We start from the raw sequence: 23,391 nt of genomic DNA, 5'->3' as shown, positions 1-23,391 counted from the left end.
GAAAGGCCAGAGTACAGTAGGACTGGGTAGAGAATTAATGTGACAGGTTACCGGAAGCTCAAAGTCATACCTGTGGACTAAACTTAGGTCTTCCACTAGGCAGTCACCCATCTACATTTGCTTTTTCCACTGTAGAGGAAGTCACATTGTGAACACTGAATGCACTACACCTGATTGGAAGAAGAACAAGCAATTTGCTACTTCACCCTTAAAGAGTGGACTATGCATACTACTCCAGTACAGCTTCACTCTCATTCCCTATAACTGTAACAGTATTCTTTTATACTGAAACTCGCTTTCCAATAAAGGTCAAAATGTCATTTGCTTTCCTTAGTACTTGTTGCACTTGTTTGTTAATTTCTCATACTTTATGCACGTGAATACCCAGACCTGATAAAAGTTCAAAAAATTAGGAGAGAGAATAGAATGGACAGCCAGTATCTTTTTCCCAGGGTCAAAGAGTCTAATATTAGAGGGCATGCATTTAACCTGGGGCGGGGGGGGGGGGATGTTCACAGAATGGTGCACGGTGCCAGGGGTGGTGGTAGAGGCAGATACAATAGAGGCGTCTAAGAGGCTGTTAGAAATCTGCGTAAAAAAGCAGAGGATGGAAGGATTTGGACCATGTGCAGGTACAAGGACTAGTTTCAATAGGTATCATTGGCTTCAATAACGTTGTGTGGTGAAGAGCCTGCTCCTGTGCTGTACTGTTACACAGTACCGGGCAAAAGTCTTAGGCACATGTACGTAGATAGGGTACCTGAGGATTTTGCACGGTACTGTATTTGTCAACATGGAGCAGAGAGCAAGTTTGTGAATCTGGCAGGAGCAAAGGATGTTGGGAATAGCAAGGGGTAGAGTGCCCCGGGTGAGATGTAGGACAGGTGGCAGAGAAGGCATGCCGGTTGGAGGTAGGGGTCACCGTGGAGGTAGGGGTCACCGTGGGGTCACACAGCTGTGAGACACCGGTGAAGGTAATTTATTTCCAAGCAATTTGATAAATGGTCATCACCAGTATGTCTCTCTGGTGCCTTTCACTCCTTTCCCTCTCTCCTCCTCTTTTACCAACTATGATTCCTCTCTCCCTGCCCCTTTTCAACCCTTAGTCCAGAGTAGAAACCCCATATCAGAATCAAGTTTATCATCAGTCAAATATGTCATGATTTTTTTAAAATTTTGTTTTTGTGGCAGTAATACAGTGCAATACATAAAATTACTACAGTACAGTGCAAAAACCATAGGATCCCTAGCTATGTATATGTCCCTAAGACTTTTACACAGTGCTGTATTTTCTATGTTCTGTGTTCTATCCCACATGACTTTACTCATTTCCAATCTCTGTCTATGCACACAATGGTCTACCCTTTGAATCCACCCACCGAAGTGCATGAACTCAGATTGTTCCATATTAAACTTAAACTTGGGGTGTTTACCATGTCATCATTCAAAGGATCTGCTGAACATTCAGATTTTTTAATCACTCCTAATGATAAATGGGTATCTGTCATTCAGTAACGTCTCTTCCTGTATCCACGTGAAGCAAACAATATTGTCAAACTTTGATCTGGCTCGTCAGTTTGAGCTCCAAGGGATCTACCTCTACCAGCAGTGATGGAGTAGTCTCTACAAATCTCTTTGATGCATTGAAAAGTGGAGGGCCAGCACTTTTTGGACATGAATAGTTCAGAAAAAAATCGAACTAGACTGGCACACAATCAAAGCTCTCAATGTAATCAACAGGCAGCTGCAGCGCAAACGATAGCACTAACCAGGAGATGTCACAACTGTTTAATGCTAATGAATGTGTTTGAGAAGGGTACTGGTAAATTTAAAGGCATGAAGGTCAGAATTGAACTGGATGAAGCAGCGACAGCAATGTTCCATGAAGCACGTCCAGTATCTTACACATTACGCCCTAAAGTGGATGCTGAACTTCAAAGCTTGGAGGCATCTGGAATTTTCTCCAAGGTTGAGTGGAGTGATTGGGCCACGCCCATTGTCCCGATGACCAAAAATGGAAGGCTGAAGCAGTTCGCATATGCTTGGACCAAGGAGAGCATGAACCCTGTGCTGTGTACTATGCAGTATCCCCTGCGAAGAATAGAAGACATTTTCAACCTTTGGCATGTGAGAGACGTTTCCAATGACTGACAAGCCAATCTGCAAATGGAGATCGAGGAGTCAAGCAGAAAGTTCCTCACAGTCAACACTCACAGGGACTGTACCAGTGGAATCATCTCACCTTTGCCATTACATCAGCTCCAGCAATTTGGCAAAGAGCAGTAGACCAAATGCTCCAAGATATCCCAGGAACACAACGTTACCTTAATGACATCATTGTAACTGGCAAGAATGATGAAGAGCACCTCCAAAACCTTAGTAAAGTGCTTACCAGGCTGAGTGAGTATTGTCTGCGCACAAAGAGAGAAAAGTGTTAATTTCTCAAGAACAAAAGCTCATATTGCGGACTTGTCATTGACAAGCATGGCTTATGAAAGTCACAAGGGAAGAGTGAAGCAGTGCTGCAGGCACCCAAACTTGAACACAACTCAGGTCATATATGGGCCTTGTAAACTACTACTACTGTTTTCTCCCAAACACTGCTACAGTGCAGCACCCATTGAATGCACTGTTGCAGACAGGAGCAAAGTGGGAATGGTCAGAAAGTTGTAAAAGAGCACTCAAGGAAACAAAAAACCTAAAAACATTAGATGAACTGCTTACCTATTATGACCCATCTCTCACTGGCATGCGATACTTCCCTTTATGTTTTTGGAGCCATGTTGTCACACACTGTGAAAGATGAATCTGAACTTCCAATTCCATTTGCTTCAAGATCACCGATGAGGGCAGAACGCAACTCTGCATAGTAGACCAAGAGACCCTTAGTGTAGTATGGGGCTAAGGAAGTTCCATCACTACCTCTACGGACAAAAGTTTGCTCCAGTGACAGACCACCAGCCCCTTGTGCCCATTTTTAATTCCAGGAAGAGAATCGCAGTGATGTCTGCTACTCAGTTGCAATGCTGAGCACATTTTCTTGAAGCCCACTTTGATGGTATAGAGTTCTAGGGCACCAAACAACACAACAATGCTTTCAGTTTGTCACAGCTTCTACTGTTGGCAACTGAGGAAGAAAAAGGCTTAATTCTGTGACCCAGCAGAAGTGCTCAACAGAGCATAGGTGGCCAGTCACAAATTCTGAAATACGAGGAGAAACAAGGAATGGCCCAACATTGTCAAAAGTCAATGACATCACTGTGCAAGAATGGCCAGCTCATGGTAATCCTCTGTTTCCAAAGTTCTCAGTGAGATGAAACCAACTGTCTGTATGTCAAAGAAAACTGATGTGTGAATCTTGTGTTGTGGTTCCTTCTAAACTGCACACCAGACTGTTTTAGAAAATTTCTATGAAGGACACCAGGGTACAGTCAAGATGAAGAACCTCACTTGGAGCTAAGTGTGGTGGCCAGGAGTAGTTGGACAGATTGAAGGCTTGACCAAAAGCTGTTCAGGATGCCACACAGTTCCAAATGCACCCCAACAGTCACCGATACACCCATGGGAGTGGCCATCTTCACCCTGGCAAAGAGTACATATTGACTTTACTGAGCCATTCATAGACTCCATGTTTCTGATTGCTGTAGATGCTCATTCAAAATGGACTGAGGTCATACCAATGAGGTTAATCACCTATGTAAAGACTGCTTCCATTCTGAGGACTATCTTCTTCAGACATGGCTCACCAGAACCAACTGTGAGTTACAATGGACCACATGTCAGAGTTCAGACTGTTCATGAAGAAAAATAGCACCTAACATTTCAAGTCAGCTCCTCACCACTCAGCAACAAATAGGTTAGCTGAAAGGTTGATCCAAACATTCCAGAATCTATTAAGGCTATGGACAAGGAGGATATTTCTCTACAGCATAAGGCGGACAGCTTCCTTTTTGTGTATTGGAACTCTGTTCATGCGACAACAAATCAAACACCTACAAGCTGCTCATGAACAGGAATCTCAGATCTCACATAGACCTCCTGAAACCAGATCTACAGAAGACAGTGCAGAATAAATAGTGTGACCCGCTGCCAAGTAAACCAGCTTTGAGATTGGACAGGAAGTCCTAGTGCGCGATTACCGAGAAGACAAGAGGGTGTCTGGTCGGATAGCTGCAAGAACCGGACAACTGATGTACATTTGAGAAAGAAAACATTGGTTACATAAAGGATTTACTTTGGATCACTAATTTTCAACAGAAAATAATTCTTTTCAAGATCACAATTAATTCATAAAGCTTCTGGTAACTATGATGAATCTGCTGATGAGAGCTGATTGAGACTCCACAGAGGAAGTAGACTTTGGAAGTGAAACATTGCTTCATCAGTTCCTCCAGTCTGGGTGATCTACACCTGCTGCCATTGAGAAATACATTGCTTACTGATTGACAAGCAGTCTTGGCTAACTGTGGTCCATGTGATAATCACTGTGTGAATTCAGCAGGGCTACATTTGCATGCCAGATTTTAAAGAATTGGAACATGATATTTGAACACATAATTGAGTGAATGGAAATTCCTGCTTCATTACTCTTGTGTTCACTGGGCTTATTTTATTTAGTGAGACAGCACGGTAACATGCCCTCCTGGCCCAATGAGCCTATTTACACCCATGTGCCAAATTAACCCACTAACCTGTATGGCTTTTGAATGAGGGAATAAACCAGAGCAGACAGAGGAAATGCGCGAAGGTCACAGAGAGAATGTACAAACTCCTTTCAGGCAGCGACAGAATTAAACTCTGCTTGTTCACACTGTAGAACTACTACATTACCATGTCAGCACATTTTCTGGGCAGCCTCTTCCCAATGTTGATATACCTCATTCTGGCACCTTTGGGGAAAAGAATCTTTCAGTTTCTTTAACTAAGATACCAAAAGCAGTATATATAATTATGGTCACCCTCTCTCTACCTATCTGAGCGTCCTTCACACCCATTACAGCTGAATAATTTGAAGCTATGACATGCTTAAGTGCTCCTTTTAAAGTTAGAGTCCTAACATCAATTTTCATATAAGTCCACAGATGAACAGTATTTACTTACTAACAAATGTTTACTCTGTGGTAATAGAACAAAGATATTTTGCTTGTCTATTTACCTGTGGACTCTGATAAAGACGTGTGCTGGCATGACTAGAATAAATAGATGCTTGTTACCACTGAATCCACATTTGGTAAGGCTGTTTAAGGGTGGGAAAATTCATAGCCCACGATGCTTTCTGCACTTCTCTCCTTTTTGTTGGAAAAACTTCTTTATGTCCTGTAGTCCCAAGAGTAGAAATTAAAGTTGACTTAAAGGTAATGAATTCTCTCTGGACTACTTTTTATTCATAGGATGCCAATGGATCACAAGTGGAGAGAGTGAGCAGTGTCAAGTTCCTGGTTATCAATATCACTGATGACCTAACCTAGACCCAACATATCATTGCAGCCATAAAGAAGGCAAGACAGCTGCTATATTTCATTAGGAGCTTGAGAGATCTGGTATGTAACCAAAGACATTCACAAATTTCTACAGATGTACTGTGGAGAGCATTGTAACTGGCTGCATCACCACTTGGTGTAGGGGTGGGCACTGCAGATAGCAAAGTAAGCTGCAGAGCGTTGTAAAATTAGTCAGGTCCATCATAGGCATTAACCTCTGTAGTATCCAGGATACCTTCAAGGAGCAGTGCCTCAGAAAGGCATCATTATGGACCCCCACCACCCAGGACATGCTCGCTTCTCATTGTTACTGTCAAGAAGGAGGTACAGAAGCCTGAATGCACACACTCAATGATTCAGGAACAGCTTCTTCCCCCTGCCATCCAATTTTTAAATGGGCATTGAGCCTGTGAAAGCTACCTCACTACCTTTTTATCTCCTATTTTTTTGCACTACTTATTTAACTATTTAATACATATATATTTACTGTAATTCACAGTTTTGTTTTCTTTATTATAATGTATTACACTGTATTGCTGGGGTAAAGTTAACAGATGCCAATATGCCAATGATATTAAACCTGAATCTGTTTATGGAATTAAACTGTTATTCATGTGGCAATGGATAGTTTACTCCAAGAATTATATAAAAGTAAGGGGCCATGAGTACATGTGATAAAACACTGACCTAAAATATAATCTAAGTTTTCTTATAAACCCTGGGCAACTTATGAATTTCTAGACATACTTGAGCAAGCGCATATGATCTCCAGGAAATAGGGATAGAGAACTAACCTAAGGGAGTGATTTGTAGTGTTACAGGCCATCAATTGCTCAGCACCAGCTCCAATAGAAAGGAAAACTTTTCATTAATCTGATTACACCTTCCATGCTCCATCTGCTTACAGCACACAGAAAAATGAATGCTAGCAGAAATCCAGACATGATTTTGGAACAAATCTATCATTTAAGATCTTGACACCATCCTAGCATCTGCTTTCCTTGCTGTCAAAGATAGTTTCTGAGGCAATAGCTGTTCTGAATCAAATCTGAAATGTGAGTGCACTCAAATATTTTAACCCAGGGTTAATAAGACACCTTGGCTCACACACTGGAACTACCGAAAGATTTTAGAAAAATTCTGTTTTGGAAAGCTGCTTCTTTCCAAAAGCAGAAAGATTAGCACTGAATAACTATAAGCTTCAAATTAAAATACAAAATAAACAAAATGAAAATGTGACATATTTGACAATGTGAACCATTATGTGAAGTTAATATGAAACACCTGAGCCTTTACTCAGATTCAGCATTTTAGGCTAGTGTAAAACTCTCTCAAATTTCACTTTGCAGCAAATAAATGATGAGTGGGACTCAAACAGGAAACGGGTGTCAACATTTTAAAATGTGCAACACAATTTTTGGTGGAATTTAGGCATAAAAACAAAAAGTTATTTTTCTGTTGTTTAGTATTTCTATTATTGTCAAAACCAAGTGAAGGATGCATCAGTAAAAATAGCTTCTGGCTCAGAGACGTGCAAGTTTTAAGTTGCTGAATCTTGACTGTTGCTTTGGCTTAATGTTTGTATTAATCGGAAGGCGCCATTGTGTAACTGGTGACATGGATGAAAGTTTGCTAAGAGTAATTATTGCTTGCTTAACATGAGATACTGCTTTTCTTTCTTGAGAGATGCGAGCAGAGTAGTTTTCCAGGACTGAGTTCATTCTGAGTTTTGACCTTGCATCAATGATGATGTGCCCCAAGTCAGATGGTACTTCAGTGTAGAGGAGCTTTCAGTTAAGATATACATACATATAAATTGATAAAACTCCTTCTATCTCCAGACATACAAGGAAACAGGACTGCTTACCTTTAGAATATTTCTTCCTCTTTGTGGTGTATATATCCTGTGCCTTCTGAATTGCTTCCAGAAATTCCAGCCATTGTTGATCTATCATCATTCCTTGACAGTGTTCTTTTCCAATCAATTTGGCCAACTCCTCTCTTATTCCTCTGTAATTCCCTTTACCACACTGTAATATTAATACATCTGACTTTAGCCTCTCCTCAAAATTCAGGGTGAATTTGATAACATTATGATCACTTATCCTGAAGGGATCTTTTACCTTAAGCTCTCTAATCAATTCCGGTTCATTGCAAAACACTCAATCCAGAATAGCTGATCTCCTAGTGGACTCAACCACAAGCTGGTCTAAAAAGCCATCTCGTTGGCACTCGAGAAATTTTTCCACATGGAAACCAGCACCAACCTGATTTTTCTAATCTACCTGCCTATTGAAATCCTCTATGAATATTATAAAATTGCCTTTTTGGCATGCATTTCCTATCTCTCTTTGAAAATTTTTTTCATATCCTGGCTACTGTTTGGGGGAGGGGTCTGTATATAATTGCCTTCTGGGTCTTTTTACCCTTGCAGTTCCTTAGCTCTATCCACAATGATTCAACACTTTCCAACCCTATGTCACCTCTTTCTAATGATTTAATTCCATTTTGTACCAGCAGAGCAACACCACCCCCTCAGCCTTCCTGCCTGTCCTTTCAATTTGTATCCTTGGACGTTCAGCTCCCAGCTATAATCTTCTTTCAGCCATGATTCCGTGATGCCTACAAAATTTTACATACCAATCTGCATGTAACTGTGCTGCAAGTTTGTCTAACTTTTGACAGACAGACAGACATACTTTATTGATCCCGAGGGAAATTGGGTTTTGTTACAGTCACACCAACCAAGAATAGTATAGAAATATAGCAATATAAAATCATAAATAATTAAATAATAATAAGTTAATCATGCTAAGTGGAAATAAGTCCAGGACCAGTCTATTGGCTCAGGGTGTCTGACACCCCGAGGGAGGAGTTGTAAAGTTTGATGGCCACAGGCAGGAATGACTTCCTATGACGCTCAGTGTTACATCTCGGTGGAATGAGTCTCTGGCTGAATGTACTCCTGTGCCTAACCAGTACATTATGGAGTGGATGGCAGTCATTTTCCAAGATGGCATGCAAATTGGACAGCATCCTCTTTTCAGACACCATCATCGGAGAGTCCAGTTCCACCCCGACAGCATCACTGGCCTTACAAATGAGTTTGTTGATTCTGTTGGTGTCTGCTACCCTCAGCCTGCTGCCACAGCACACAACAGTAAACATGATAGAACTGGCCACCACAGACTCATAGAACATCCTCAGCAACGTCTGGCAGATGTTAAAGGATGTCAGTCTCCTCAGGAAGTAGAGATGGCTCTGACCCTTCTTGTAGACAGCCTCAGTGTTCTTTGACCAGTCCAGTTTATTGTCAATTCATATCCCCAGGTATTTGTAATCCTCCACCATGTCCACACTGACCCCTTGGGTGGAAACAGGGGTCACCGGTGCCTTAGCCCTCCTCAGGTCCACCAACAACTCCTTAGTCTTTTTCACATTAAGCTGCAGATGATTCTGCTCACACCATGTTATAAAGTTTCCCACCTTAGCCCTGTACTCTGCCTCATCTCCCTTGCTGATGCATCCAACTATGGCAGAGTCATCAGAAAACTTCGGAAGATGGCAAGACTCTGTGTTGTAGTTGAAGTCCGAGGTGTAGATGGTGAAGAGAAAGGGAGACAGGACAGTCCCCTGTGGAGCCCCAGTGCTGCTGAGCCCCAGTGTTAGCCCACTCTGTCTGACACAGTGTTGCAAGTGCACGTGCTGTGGTCTGTCAGTCAGGTAATCAATAATCCATGACACCAGGGAAGCATCCACCTGCAACAATGTCAGCTTCTCACCCAGCAGAGCAGGGCGGATAGTGTTGAATGCACAGGAGAAGTAAAAAAAAAACCCATGACCCTCACAGTGCTCCCTGGCTTGTCCAGCTGGGCGTAGACACGCTTCAGCAGGTAGACGATGGCATCCTCAACTCCTGGTCCGGGCTGATAGGTGAACTGGAGTGGGGTCTAAGTGTGGCCTAACCGTAGGCTGGGGCAGCTCTAGAATAAGTCACTCCAGGGTCTTAATGATGTGGAAGGTCAATTCCACCGGTCTGTAGTCATTGGAGCCACTGGGGCGCGATGTCTTCGGTACAGGAACGAGGCAGGACACCTTCCACAGCACAAGAACTCTCTGGTGACTCAGGCTCAGGTTGAAGACATGGTGAAGTACTCCACATAGCTGGGGGGCACAGGCTTTGAGCACCCTGGGGCTGACACCATCTGGGCCTGCAGCCTTGCTTGGGTGGAGACGTTTCAGCTGCCTGCTCACCTGTTCAGCTGTGAAGCCCACCGTGGTGGTTTCAGGTGAGGGAGGGGTGTAGTCACAAGAGCAGGGTGGGGGTCTGTGAGGAGGGAAGAGTGGAGTATGTGTTGGTTGTGGGCCGACAACAGATGAATCATGTGGGGGATGGGCAGGGGCCACAATGTCAAATCTGTTGAAGAACAGGTTAAATTCATTGGCCCTGTCCACACTGCCTTCAGCTTCTCTGTTGCTAGTTTGCTGGAACCCAGTGATGGTCCTCATCCCACTCCAGACCTCTCTCATGTCTTATTCCATATATGGCACACATTCAGTCCAGTGTATACCCTTTTTGATTTTGTCTATCTTTTAAATTACAACTCATCCTGTTGACTGCAGTGTTGCCCTATCAACCTTGCTAGAAATCTCACTGCACATTTCCTCTGTTTGTAAGCCAACTACATCATCTTCAGCACCATCGCTCCGGTTCCCATATTCCGCCAAATTCATTTAAACCTACCCAAACAACTCTAGCCAACCTGCACACAAGGATATCGGTCCTCCTCTATTTCAGGTGTAACCTGCCCTCTTCCTAGAGATCATACCTTAAGCAGATCCATAAATCCAAATCCCTGTACCCCGCACTAGTTCCTCAGCTGTGCATTCACCGGGCAAATCCTTCTATGCTTCCCCTCACTGGCATGTGGGCAATCCAGAGATTACTGCACTGGGGGTCCTGTTTCTCAGCTTTCTATTTAGCTCCTTAAGATCTCTCTTCAGGAGCTCCTCACCTTGTCTAGCTATGTCATTGGAGCCAACATGCACTGAAATTTCTGGTTGCTCACCCTCATCTTTGAGAATGCTATGGATCCAGTCCAAGCCGTCCCTGATCCTGGCACGAGGGAGGCAATGTACCTTTGGGATGTCTCTATCACACCCACAGAACCTCCTGTTTGTATCTCTGGCTAAGGAGTCTCTTATAAACACTGCAGTCCTCTTCACTTCACCGATCTCCTGAGCCACAGCACCAGGCACTGCGGCTGCCCCGGTAGGTCATCCCCCTCAATAGTATCTAAAGTTGTATACCTATTATTGATGGGAATGGCCACAGTTGTACTCTGCACTGGCTGTGCATTTCCCCTCCTTCTCCTAACAGTCACATCGTTACTTGTCTCCTGCAACCTTGATGTAACTACCTCCCTGTCTCTCACCTCTGCATTCTCCCATATAAGTCGAAGGTCATCAAGCTGCAGCTCCAGTTCCTTATACATTCTCTCAGGAGCTGCAACTTGGTACACCTGGTGCAGATGTGTTTACCTGGCAGATGGGATATCTCCCAGTCTTCCTGCACCCCACACACAGTACAACACTCTTCCTCTGAAACCATCCTCACTAATCTACGGTGCCCTAACAGATGAGGAATGAACAATTAAGAACAGAGAGAGAGAGAGAGACAGTGTGCAAGCCTGATCTCAGCTAAGCCTGATAAGCCAAAGCCATTTGAAATACTGAATGGTCACTCTACTTGCATTTGAATTATTCTTGTTGACCCTTTCTAATGACCCTTGCTGACTGGTTGCTCATCAATTCAGAGAAACATTGGTGAAACTATACCTTTGAAATCTTGATCGCACTCCTGATTAATAGGTAGCTCTTTTAATGCTGCGTCTTCCTCAGTTTTCAGGTACTGAGATCGGCGACAGTGAATCATGGCTCTGTACTGCCAGTCTGTGCTCCTGTAAGTGAGTTTATAGCTTACATCCTGGCTGGCTGAAGTAGTTCTTGTCACAGTCTCCACAGGTGATCCTATAAAACACTTGGATTTTGTCAGTTGTCTTTACTGGTACCTTGGTTCTTGAGACAAGCTTCCTTAAAGTTGCCATTGGTTTGTGAGTAATTGTGATGCAGTGAGGTTCAAGCTGTTGACTGTCATTTCTGAGATACTCATGCTGTAGGGCAATTTTGCATGTTTCAAGTGCTAAGTAAGAATCACCTAGTGAAACTCAATGAAACTGTTGTTCCGGAGCATTTTGACAAAGTGTTTCCACTGACTGGCAGAAGGGAGACATAATCCACTGTCGCTGATCTTGGTACATGATGATCAAGAAGAACACCACTTTAAATGGGACACGGTAGAGGTTCTGGCACAGGCAAACATGAGCCAGACACAAGAATTTATCTTCTGATAAATCCTTAAGTAAACTATGGAAATAGATGCTGTCCACAAACCCCTAAGAGCCAAAGAAATGCGAGCCAATAGAATTCAATGGTCAATCAATGGGGTAGCCAATCAGGACTGAGGCAATCGAACAGGGGCCTATATAAACATGAGCACTTCCAGAGAGAAACATCATCAACTGTGCACTGAGGTGATACAGGGCAAGATAGGATAAAGTCAGCATGGTTTCCTTAATGAAAAATCTTGCCAGATGAACCTAGTGAAATTCTTTGTTATTTCACATAGGATAGATAAAGGGGATGTAGTGGATGTTGTATATTTGGACCTTCAGAAGGCCTTTGTCAACGTGCCACACATGAGGCTGCCACAGCATTACAGGAAAGTTACTGGCATGGTTGGAGAATTGGCTGATTGGTAGAAGGCAGCAAGTGGAAATCAAAGGATCTTTTTATAGTTGGCTGCCAGAGACTTATGGTGTTCCGCATGGGTCAGTGTTGGGACTGCTTCTTTTTATGCTGTATGTCAATGATTTAGATGATGGAATAGACAGCTTTGTTGGCAGGTTTGCAGATGATATGAAGATTGGAGAAGAGGCAGGAAATGTTGAGAAAACAGGTAGTCTGCAGAAGGACAGACAGATCAGGAGAATGGGCAAGAAAGTTGCAAATGATATACAATGTTGAAAAATGCATGTTCATGCACTTTGGTAGCAGAAATCAATGTGCAGAATATTTTCTAAATGGGGAGAAAATACAAAAATCTGAAATGCAAAGAGACTTGGGAGTCCTTGTGCAGAACAGCCTAAAGTTTAACTTGCACATTCAGTCAGTGGTGAGGAAAGCAAATGCAATGTTAACATTCATTTCAAGAGGTCTAGAATACAAGAGCAAGGATTTACGATCCTAAGGTTTTATAAGGCACTGGTGAGGCCTCACCTTGAATACTGTGAACAGTTTTGGGCTCTTTATTTTAGAAAAGATGTTCTGGTATTGGAAAGAGTTCAGAGGTGGTTCACAAGGACAATTCTGGGAATGAAAGGGTTATGATTTGAGGAATGTTTGATAGCTCTGAGTCTGTACTCGCTGGAATTTAGAAGGATGAGGGGGGATCTCATTGAAACCTTTTGAATGTTGAAAGGACTAGACAGAGTAGATGTAGAAAGGAAGTTTCCCATGGTGGACAAGAAAGCACAGCCTCAGGATAGAGGGGTGTCCATTTAAAACAAAGATGTGGAGAAATTTCTTTAGCCAAAGGGTGGTGAATATATGGAATTTATTACCACATGCAGCTGTGGAGGCCAGGTCATTGTGTGTATTTAAGGCAGAGATTGATAGGTTTTTGATTGGACATGGCATCAAAGATTTTGGTGAGAAGGCTGGGGAGTGGGACCCAGCAGGGGAAAATAGGATCAGCCATGATTGAATGGTGGAGCAGCCTCAATGGGCAAAATAGCCTAATTCTGCTCCTATGTCTTATGGTCTTATAGTGTTATGGTTATCACCTTGACTGGTGATGAAATGACTGCAAGCTAATTGCCAAGTTTGGTGAACACCACAACATCAAACTCCTCGACCCAAATACCAGTATTTACCACCATCCTAACACTGTTGTGTGAATCAAACAAGCAAAGAAGAAGGAAAACATGATAGCAGAACGAGTGATTGCTATTTTGAGATTAACAGCTATTTGGTAAATTCAGGAGTTCCTCACTTTCCAATGAAAGTTCATGAAGATATGAAATGAGTTATTATCATCCACTAGTGATGCTCTGTGATGTCCTAGCACAAAATTTTGCTTGAGCTCTCAACATGCAGGAACAGAACCAGATGAAATCCTATATAAGAACATGTTGCTTTTAGAATTTTGTTATACAGTAGATTGTATTTTATTTAAGTATTATTTTATGTTATTTAAGTGTTGCTTTCTGTGCATCTGTTTTAATCTAAATTAAGATTTAAACTAAGAATTTTGAGGATATAATGAGCACAGTGGATGGGGAACAGATGGATGTTATTTACTTGGATTTCCAGAAGGCATTCAATAAAGTGCCGTATAAAAGACTCCACAATATAAGGAGACATAGAGTTGGGTATGATATTATGCATTTCCATCCACAGAGGTAATCTGAAATGTATTAATATTTCAAAAAGCTTTCATGTCTCTCCAAATAAAGAGAGGTTAAAGACACAAATGTACTTTGAATCCCAATATCAAAATCAAAAGCCAGGTACATATTTGTTTTTCTCCCATGGTTTTTCAAACATATTAGAGAATATAATGAATTTCATCACAAACATGTGCTAACAATTATTCACAATATGGCACAAGAAGTTCTAAAAGGAAAAAGGTCCAATACTACTCATGCCTTGGTTCATATTTTTGTTACTGTTATGCTGTTTTATATTTGTTTTTTTTGTGCTTTTCTCTGCAAGCTGCTTGTTTGGGTTACTGTTGAAGATAAGAGAAAGGAGAATTGTGTGCCATCCAATTAGATGGCCGGGTTAAGGGGAGGTTTCTCTGGTGAGGGACACTAAGGTTGGGCTTGGGGCTTTTGTTAAGGAGACAAAGAGAGAAGATGCTGGAGAGAAGAGGTCATAAGATTTGACCTGGAATGAGGCCATGATTTGATGAAACCTGTGGTGAGATCGAAGGAGGATCAGTGAAGGGGAAACCATGAGTTCCAATTTGTGCATATTAGACTGTTTTAATTAAAATGGGCTCCTTTCTTTTTTTGTTCTTTCTTCACTAACTCTTTAGTCCAATTACAAATTATAAAGCTAAATCTTCTAATCGTATGTGGTGTACTGTCTGTTATTTTGTGACACTTATTCGTAACAGGGCAACAAATCACTCAGCTTCCACACAAACAGGGGGTTTTGCGGTGGGCTCACGACTCAATCTCACATGTTTAGTAGGGCCGGAGATTGTCTTCCCTTGACTTATGCAGCTGATAGAAAAGAGAGTTTCATTGAGGGGGCTTGTCCGGAATTGATTTCGTTAGATGCAGAGTGATTGCCCTGAGTACTGATCCAGTGGGTTGTGTGTTACAATACATTGTTATGGATGCTGCAGGGGTTGAGTGGTGGTGCAAATCCACGGGGGTACTGGTAACGAGTGTGTGTGTGTTGAGTGGGGCAGACATTTGTATCCATGATGAATTGTTAATTTGAACTTTAAGTACTGTGAAAGTTGTAGGAATGGTTACGATTATGGAGCGAAGGTTTGATAAAATGTTGGTTATTAATGCAAATGACGCATTTCACTGTATGTTTTGATATACATGGGAAAAATAAATCTGAATCTGAGATCCCTGTAGATTACTGAAATTTATATGTCATATGTAACAGGATTGAACTCAATTCTGGCACAGTTTTAGCATATAATGAGAATTGGAAAGTAGAATGCTTGAAATGGTTAATTAGCATATCTACAAGATGCTTAGATAGCAGACTCAATAAATCTTAGAGTAGTATATGGTGACATATGTATGCTTCAATATTAATTTTACTTTGATATTTGAACATATGCATAGAGAGCAAACATATTGATCTGCTGATATTTTCTAGCAAGAATAACAATAAAATAAAGCTACCAATAGTCTTCAAATAGCTGTTATTGCTTTATATCACAGGGGACTATCTAAGGTTTTGGATTGTAACCTTGTTTTTAAAGACACGTATGTAATTTAATTAGACACCTTGTTAACTGACAAGGATTTGGATTAGCCAGTTTGCTAAAGCTTACATTTCAGCATTGGAAACATGAAAGATTAAAGCTCACTAAAAAGAAATAATAATGTATTTTTTTCCACAAGTCCGTAAAATATGAACAAAATTGCCCGTCTTTGCAGTTGGCAGTGTACTTGCTGTGAATACCCATGAGCAAGTGTCAAGTTGCTATGGACCCAGCCTGTGACAATTAAAAGAAACTTGCTCTACCAAACAGCATCAGCCTTCTGGCAAATGAACTGGTATGTTAATATCTGAATTGAAATTCAAGAAGTTTGGGTGAGCTCTGCCCCATGTACCAACCTTGCCAATAGGGAGATGTAAATTATTAATCTACTGGCTATACCTGCAGTGGTTCAATTCTTAAAGAGAGTTTGTTGTTTTTAAAGTGGATTCAAAATCCCTTGTTCTATAGAGACACTGCTTTTATATTTAACTTTCCAAAATAGCTGGGACAGCGTCACATTTGCTCATTAACATTGTTTACATTGCTCTTAGCTGCAGAAATTAAACTTGCAACAAATGAAGTGCCAAGAAAAAGAATTCCTTTGGGCAACTCATCCGTGCTGGAAGTTCAGAAGCTCTAATTGTCTCTTATTGTTCATCAGCTATTTTATCTGCAGCACCCTGGCCAGAAGACCAACCTATTGTGCAGGGACCTCTCTTCTCAACCCAGTGATGGCTGTGCAAAGCCATTGAATGGGACTCTTGTACGATAACACAGACTCTTGACCTCAGAATTGACATTGGCATGACATTGCACCCTATTGTTTGTCTGCCCTACACTTTCTCTGTAACTGTAACGTTTTATTCATTATCTTATTGTTGCTTTCCCCTTGTGGGACATTGATGCAGCAATGTGATGAAACCATCTATTTGGATGGCATGGAAAACAAGTTTTTTTTGCGATACCTCAGTACAAGTCTCAATAATAAGCTGATTTACCATTTTGCCAATTTAAATATATCACACATTATGCCTCTGGAGGAGACAATCCTCAGATTTATCATTATGCTTTCATTGGGCTTATTGATTGCTGGTGTTTTTGGGGCAACACCTTTTTCCTTTTCTGGCCAGGTACAAGGTATTAATACATTTAAGAAGGTATTTCTATGTCCGGTTATACCCTATTAGGATCTGAAAGAAACCTCCATACTGATATTAATTTGTTCAAAATTGAGAATTGGTGGAGCTACTCTCAACTTGTGCCTTGTAGATGGTGGGAAATTCTGGGGAGTAAGAAGGACTCTCAAGCCTTTAGCTATTGTATTTAAATGGATATTTCAGTCAAGTTTCTCATCTTTAGTGGTCAACAACATATTTTGATGATGACATTATTGTTGATCACCAAGGTAAGATGATTAAATTTATGTTGATAATGGCTACTCTCTGAACACATATTCCTTATCACTTAGCAGTCCATTTCTGAATTGTGTCTAGATCTTGTATGAAGGCATGAATTACTTTAATATCTGTGAAGAAGCTCAAGTTCCTGGGCATCAACATCTCAGAAGATCTATCCTAAACCAAAAATATTGATGTAATCACAAAGAAGGCATGTCAGCAACTATACTTTGTTGGGAGTTTGAGGACATGCTGAACATGTCCCTACTTTAGAACTACCTAGGCTTTACCCATAGCCCTCTATTTTTCTAAGCTCCATGTAGCCATCCAGAGAGTCTCTTAAAAGACCCTATCGTTTCCGCCTCCTCCACCACCACCAGCAGCCCATTCCATGCACTCACCACTCTCTAGGTAAAAAACTTACCCCTGTGATCTCTTCTATACCAACTTCCAAGCACCTTATAAACTGTGCCCTCTTCAGCTAGCCATTTCAGCCCTGGGAAGAAGACTCTGACTATCCATACAATCAAAGCCTCTCATCATCTTATACACCTCTATCAGGTCACCTCTCATCCTCCGTTGCTTCAAGTAAAAAAGACTGAGTTCACTTAACCTCTTCTCATAAGGCATGCTCCCCATTCCAGACAAAATCCTTGTAAATCTCCTCTGCACCCTTTCTATGGTTTTTGCATCCTTCCTACAGGGAGATGATCAGAAATGAACACAGTACTCCAAGTGGTGTCTGGCCAGGGTCCTATATAGCTGCAACATTACCTCTCGGCTCCTGAACTTAATCCCATGATTGATGAAGGCCAATGCACCATATGCTTTCTTAACCACAGAGTCAACCTGCGCAGCAGCTTTGGGTGTCCTATGGACTCAGACCCCAAGACCCCTCTGATCCTCCACACTGCCAAGAGTCTTACCATTAATACTACATTCTGCCATCATATTTGACCTACCAAAATGAACCACCTCACACTTATCTTGGTTGAACTCCATCAGCCACTTCTCAGCCCAGTTTTGTATCTTATTAATATCCCGTTGTAACCTCTGACAGCCCACCACACTATCCACAACATCCCCAACCTTTGAGTCATTGTTGTAACTTCTAGTCACTTTTTATGTCTTGCACTATACTGGTGCCACAAAATAACATATTTCATGTCACAAACACAAGAGGTTCTGCAGATGCTGGAAATCCAGAGTAACCGATACAAAATGCTGGAGGAACTGATTTAAGGGAACGAAAATACTCAAGGTTTCAGGCCGAGACCCTTCATCTGTCCTGAAGAAAGGCTTCAGCCTGAAATTTCATGACATACTCTTATAAGCCTGATTCTGATAGTGAAATGAACACTGTGAACATCGCTATTTCTCAGTGGATGAAGGAAATATTATAGTTAAAAAAAGTTGAATATGGTTAGCCTTCATTCAATATCCTGAGAAATTTTGCAGCAAGGCCCTGATGTTCAGATAATAGATGTATACCAATCATAGTCATTTCCCATCTAGTGGCCAGTGTCCTCCCTGATTCCTTTTGACTTTTAAACTGACTTTCTGGTCCATTTATCAGTCAAGTAGCCTTTGAATGATTATTTTAGTGCCATTCACCTTATTCAGCTCTTTATTTTCCACACGCGAGCTATGGAGCTCAGGGTTCCTGGCAGAACCTCTGGTTGGTTATTGGTGAGAATTTTGTTGCTTGTTAGCTCAGTTGACAATGCTTTCCATTTTTTGCTGATGACAATAACAATAGAACATATTGGACTTGTCCAGCCTTTCACGAACAGAGGTTACCAGGAAACTTTCGCACATTTGTCAGATAAATTTATCTGTTATATTTGGTGTTTCTAAAATTCCTGAGACAAGCTAGATAAATGTAATATGTTTTTATTGCTTTTTGTAAATGAATGGTGTCAACTTTTCTTTTAATAATTATCCTCCAGAAATATAATGCCATTGCATTGAAATTAGGCTTCACCCTCTTTTTTTTGCTGTGCTAAATATGTGCTGCATATAGTATAATGCCTATGTCAAATTCCTGGCAAAAACAGTCATAAAATTGGTCAAAATAAGTTAGAAATGCCATTGTGGTGGATCATAGCCTAAATTTTGCATTAAAGCTGAACTAGCACAATTCCCAGCAGCGTCACACTCACTTTAGATCAACATGACAGAGCAGTTATTCATCAACTGAGGAAGCATGGTTGGAAATAATTAGCAAAAGATTCCCTTGCCTGTTTTTGGCCTGATACTTATGGATTTCATTGTGGAGCATGAAATAGAGTTAACAATCACATCAAATAGTTTTCAAGGTTCATTTTATTGTCAAAGTATGCATGCACAATGCAACTCTGATATCTATCTTCTCCAGATAGCCATGAAAATCAAAACACCATGAATATGGCTTTCCACTATTTGCAGATTTTTAGTGTAGTCCCTAGAAATCTCACCCTATCATTTAGGTGCCATTTCATTATCATACCTACCCCACCTTCACTCTGCAGAGATAAGTAAGTGAACCTGTGTGACAGTTGTTAGTATTGTTGTGGGTCATACAAAGTTACTAATGAAATGTTGTTAGTGGTATTATCATTAAAATATCCATTGATTGGGTATCGAACAAGACTGTCATAATTGTTTCCTATGAACTCTGAAAGGTGTTTCTGCAGCATGCAGTCAGTCTGAAGCTGCCCATTAATGACAGTCATGTCCCTATATCCTTAAAGAAGAATTCAGCGAAGTAATGGAATGCATTCTCAGCCCAAAGCATCAACTGTTTATTCCCCTCCACAGATGCTGCCTGACTTGTTGAGTTCCATCAGCATTTTGTGTGCGTTGCTCATGATTTCCAGCATCTGCAGATTCTTTTGTGTTTATGAGAATGCACTCTGAAATGTACTGTGCTTGTTCAATAAAGGTCAAAGGTTGTATCCAGAAGCTCTAATTTAGGTAAATAACAGGAATATGCAATATACAACTTGTAGTGCCTGTAAGTACTTGACATCAATGGAAACATGCCACACAAAGATGAATTGAAATATTCTGGCCAATTTCCCAATATATACTGGTTTGCTCTGAAATACTTTATTATCACCAATCAATTAATACTAGAGCGTACAATCATCACAGTGATATTTGTTTCTGCGCTTCGCGCTCCCTGAAGTACAAATCAAAGTAAATATAATAAAAATTTAAATTAAAAATCATAATTAGAAAATAGAAAAGGGAAAGTAAGGTAGTGCAAGTCAGGTCCAGATATTTGGAAGGTACGGCCTAACACAGACACTAACACAGAAAAAATTTGGGTTAAATCAAGTTTAATAGACATGCAAGAAAAGCAGCTATATCCTTAGCAACAAAGTTATGATATTTCAAAGATGAGCAATCTGAAGTACCTATTGGATTTTATGAAAGACAATAAAATATTTGCAATCAATAGTGCTTTCATGTAATTATATTGTAACTACCAATAATTATGGCAGTATCAAATAATCAATGTATTACAAATTATGTTCAGCTTTGTTCACTTATAAATAAGAAATGTTTCTTCAGTTGAACATTTTTTAACAATAACACGATGCGATTTTTGAGAGTAAATTATTTTTCAAATCTGCATCTTATATGACACATATCTATATTTCCCTTTAAATATTCAGAGAGAAGCTCTTTAGGTAAGCTATAAAGGGTTTTACAGCTTCATGATACTTGCCAACTTCAAAGATTAATTTGTAACATAGCAACTGGAAAGATAATCCATTATTCTAAAGACATTTTATGGCATACTGAATGAATACATTTATCAAATTCATTGGTGGAACCAAAAGTGACTGGTCTGCAATTGCAATACTTTGGAAAAACATTGCTCTATTGATAGGTAAACGGTGTATTTACTGTATATTGCCACTATTTATTAATGCAAAAAGGTTTCTGCTTTATATCAATCTAGTACTAAAAACACACTGCAGGATGACTGACATTACTTAAAAGAAAATTTCATGCATTTTTCGTCGGGAATGCATGAATATAAGTTCACTGTGTTTGAGTTTGTATCCAGACCAATTTTTGGAGGATATAAGAATTCGGTATCATTTCATTGATAATTTCCCTTTTTTCAAGTATATGTGAAGTTAAATTAAATCAACAGACAATTTTTCTTTAATTGACAAAGTTGATATTTACAAGTGTAATGAAAAGATATACTTGTGGCAGTATCACAGACACAGAGTTAGCGACACAACCTTCACATGGTACAAATTTATGCAAGAAAGAACACAATTAGAACAAAAGGAGCACATTTAGGTCTGAGCCATCACATGGACAGCTGGGCAGAGAACTAATAATAAACCACTTTGGTCTATTTTTTCAGACCAGAAATCTCAAACTTACTACACCCATTTCTCAATTAGTTCTCTTACCAAAAGACTGCTTAATCCTCTCTTAAAGTTTCTGTTTTTCAACTGAAGTTGCCATCTATTCCGAGTGTAACCAAGTGATCGCTGAATATAATTTTTTTATTGTTAAGGTGCACTTAAGTATTTACCCTGGTAATGCTAAAATAGCTGCCTGTGCCTTTAAGAGAAAGCAGTGCCGACAGTTTGCATGGGTGGAGTAGAACAAAGATTCACCATGTTCTAGAGAGAACAATGTTCGAGGGCTTTTCCCAGGTTTGGTGAGGAAAGGTGAATAATATTTAATAATATCCATGTAAATTCATTTATACTTGTTTGTAAATCTAGAATATTGGTAATTTGACATGTTATACATTTGGATGCTTTAGATTTTCGTGAGAAAATTAATCAGTGCTGGGTTGTGTGATTGGGTGATGTTCCTTACTGGTCTATTAAGTTAGTCTTTTTAGTAATTCAACCACAAGGCAATATATTGTAAAATGTCTTGTAAAAGTTAATTTTTGTCTTTCTTTATTGTTTCATGACTATATGTGAATATGTTAATCTTTGTTCACGTAACGTGAGTGAGGAGAACTTGTTTCAAAGTCTATATGTGTTCGGAAGAAAAGCATGTGTGTGCCGAAATGAGTATATCTTAGTTAAGATGAGATGTATTTATTCATATTTTTTATGTTGTGTGTAATGTACCGGGTTGGTGGGATTCTAATGTTGTTTGTAATTTCAGAATTGCCACTACCATATTGGTTTTGTATATTTTGTTTTAGTTATTTTCATACTGCATAGGTAACAAGGGTGTGGTCCGAAATTAAGCTGAGATTGTAACAGCAAGAACTATGTTTTTTTTAAATCAATGTCGTCATTTTTATTTTGATACCCTGTTTCTGCATTAAAACATCTAAAGCAGCTGAAGGAATTAAAGACCTGAAAAAGTATTTGTTGGCCTGCGTGAGTATTTTCCCCCAGTCTACAAAGCAATTATCAGTTGTCAGGGTCACTAGTGAACTGAAGGGCAGGAATCCCAGAGACTTCAGTAATACAAACAAAATAAGATTTATTTCAGGAATTAGCCAGCAAATCTAACAAGAACTGTACAGAATCTTGAAGAAATGAAATCACTTGTGATGCACAGAAGATCTTGTCACAAGACGAGGATCCACAATGACCAAACAAAGAGAGGAGGCTGGCAGGCCCTTTTGAAGTACACCCTGGAGCACATAGGAATTCAGGACCAATCGGAGAGTCCAGGTGTCCAGATGAAGCAATAACCCCCAAAGGCAACAACTACAATGCAAGACACTGAAAATCCCATGCTAATTCAATTATCTCATATTGAATAAAGGTAATAAATACAAAAAGAGTTTAACAATCCCCATGATACACTAAGTGAGACACCTGCAAAACAATGTGAAAAACCGGAGGTAGTCCAAAGGCAAACTGTTATGATCCCAGCCCCCCCCTTTGTGAGAATCGCAAGAGCACCCGTTGAGGTGGGGGGGGTGGTCAGTAGACCCAGGAAGTGAGAGAGAGAGAAACGTGCCAAAATTGCACGTTCCACCCGGGATACAGAATAAGATGCCAGTGACTATTGTCTCATGGAGACCACGTGAAAGGCCCTCGGGCAAGGTGGGCTGGTTGAGAGAGAGATTGCATCATCCCAACCTGATTGACACCTGCGACCCCGTGACTCCTGCGACTCCTTTATACTTTAAGGAGAGTCTCAGGGGGACAGCCCCTCAGACGCACCAAGAAGACACGAGAGAGTGATCCCGCAGCAGCGGGAAGCCATTCTGAAGGAAGCCACTTGCGTTAGATTCCGGGATTGGAATTTGTGGCTGGAATCACAGAAAACCGCTTTTAACTAACATCGGGGAGAGGGAACCAACGCTCCCCCGATTTCACGGAAGATTCATCAAGACTCGGCAAGTTCTTTCTCTTCTCTCCCCAATCTCTCTCTCTCGGTCGCCCCACGTAAAACCGAGCGATTTTCAAAGGGCTGAGGCCTGCAGCCTTCTGAGTGACTT

General features: G+C 40.7%; 1 long non-coding RNA gene across 2 annotated transcripts; it reads left to right on the top strand.

Annotated features, from left to right (window-relative positions):
• Positions 1–557: 557 nt before the first annotated feature.
• LOC132379584 (uncharacterized) lies at positions 558–22,302 on the top strand. Of its 2 annotated transcripts, none has more exons than XR_009507476.1 (2): positions 558–5,540; positions 16,110–22,302. It is a non-coding gene; the product is annotated as an uncharacterized LOC132379584 (long non-coding RNA). The 2 variants fall into 2 exon arrangements; XR_009507477.1 differs by lacking the exon at positions 558–5,540 and adding an exon at positions 11,454–15,853.
• The last annotated feature ends 1,089 nt before the right edge of the window (positions 22,303–23,391 follow it).

The sequence above is a fragment of the Hypanus sabinus genome, chromosome 22 (genome assembly GCF_030144855.1).
Source record: "Hypanus sabinus isolate sHypSab1 chromosome 22, sHypSab1.hap1, whole genome shotgun sequence".
NCBI lineage: Eukaryota > Metazoa > Chordata > Chondrichthyes > Myliobatiformes > Dasyatidae > Hypanus > Hypanus sabinus.
The sequence above is the reverse complement of the archived record's forward strand: the minus strand, read 5'-3'. Positions and strand labels throughout refer to the sequence as shown.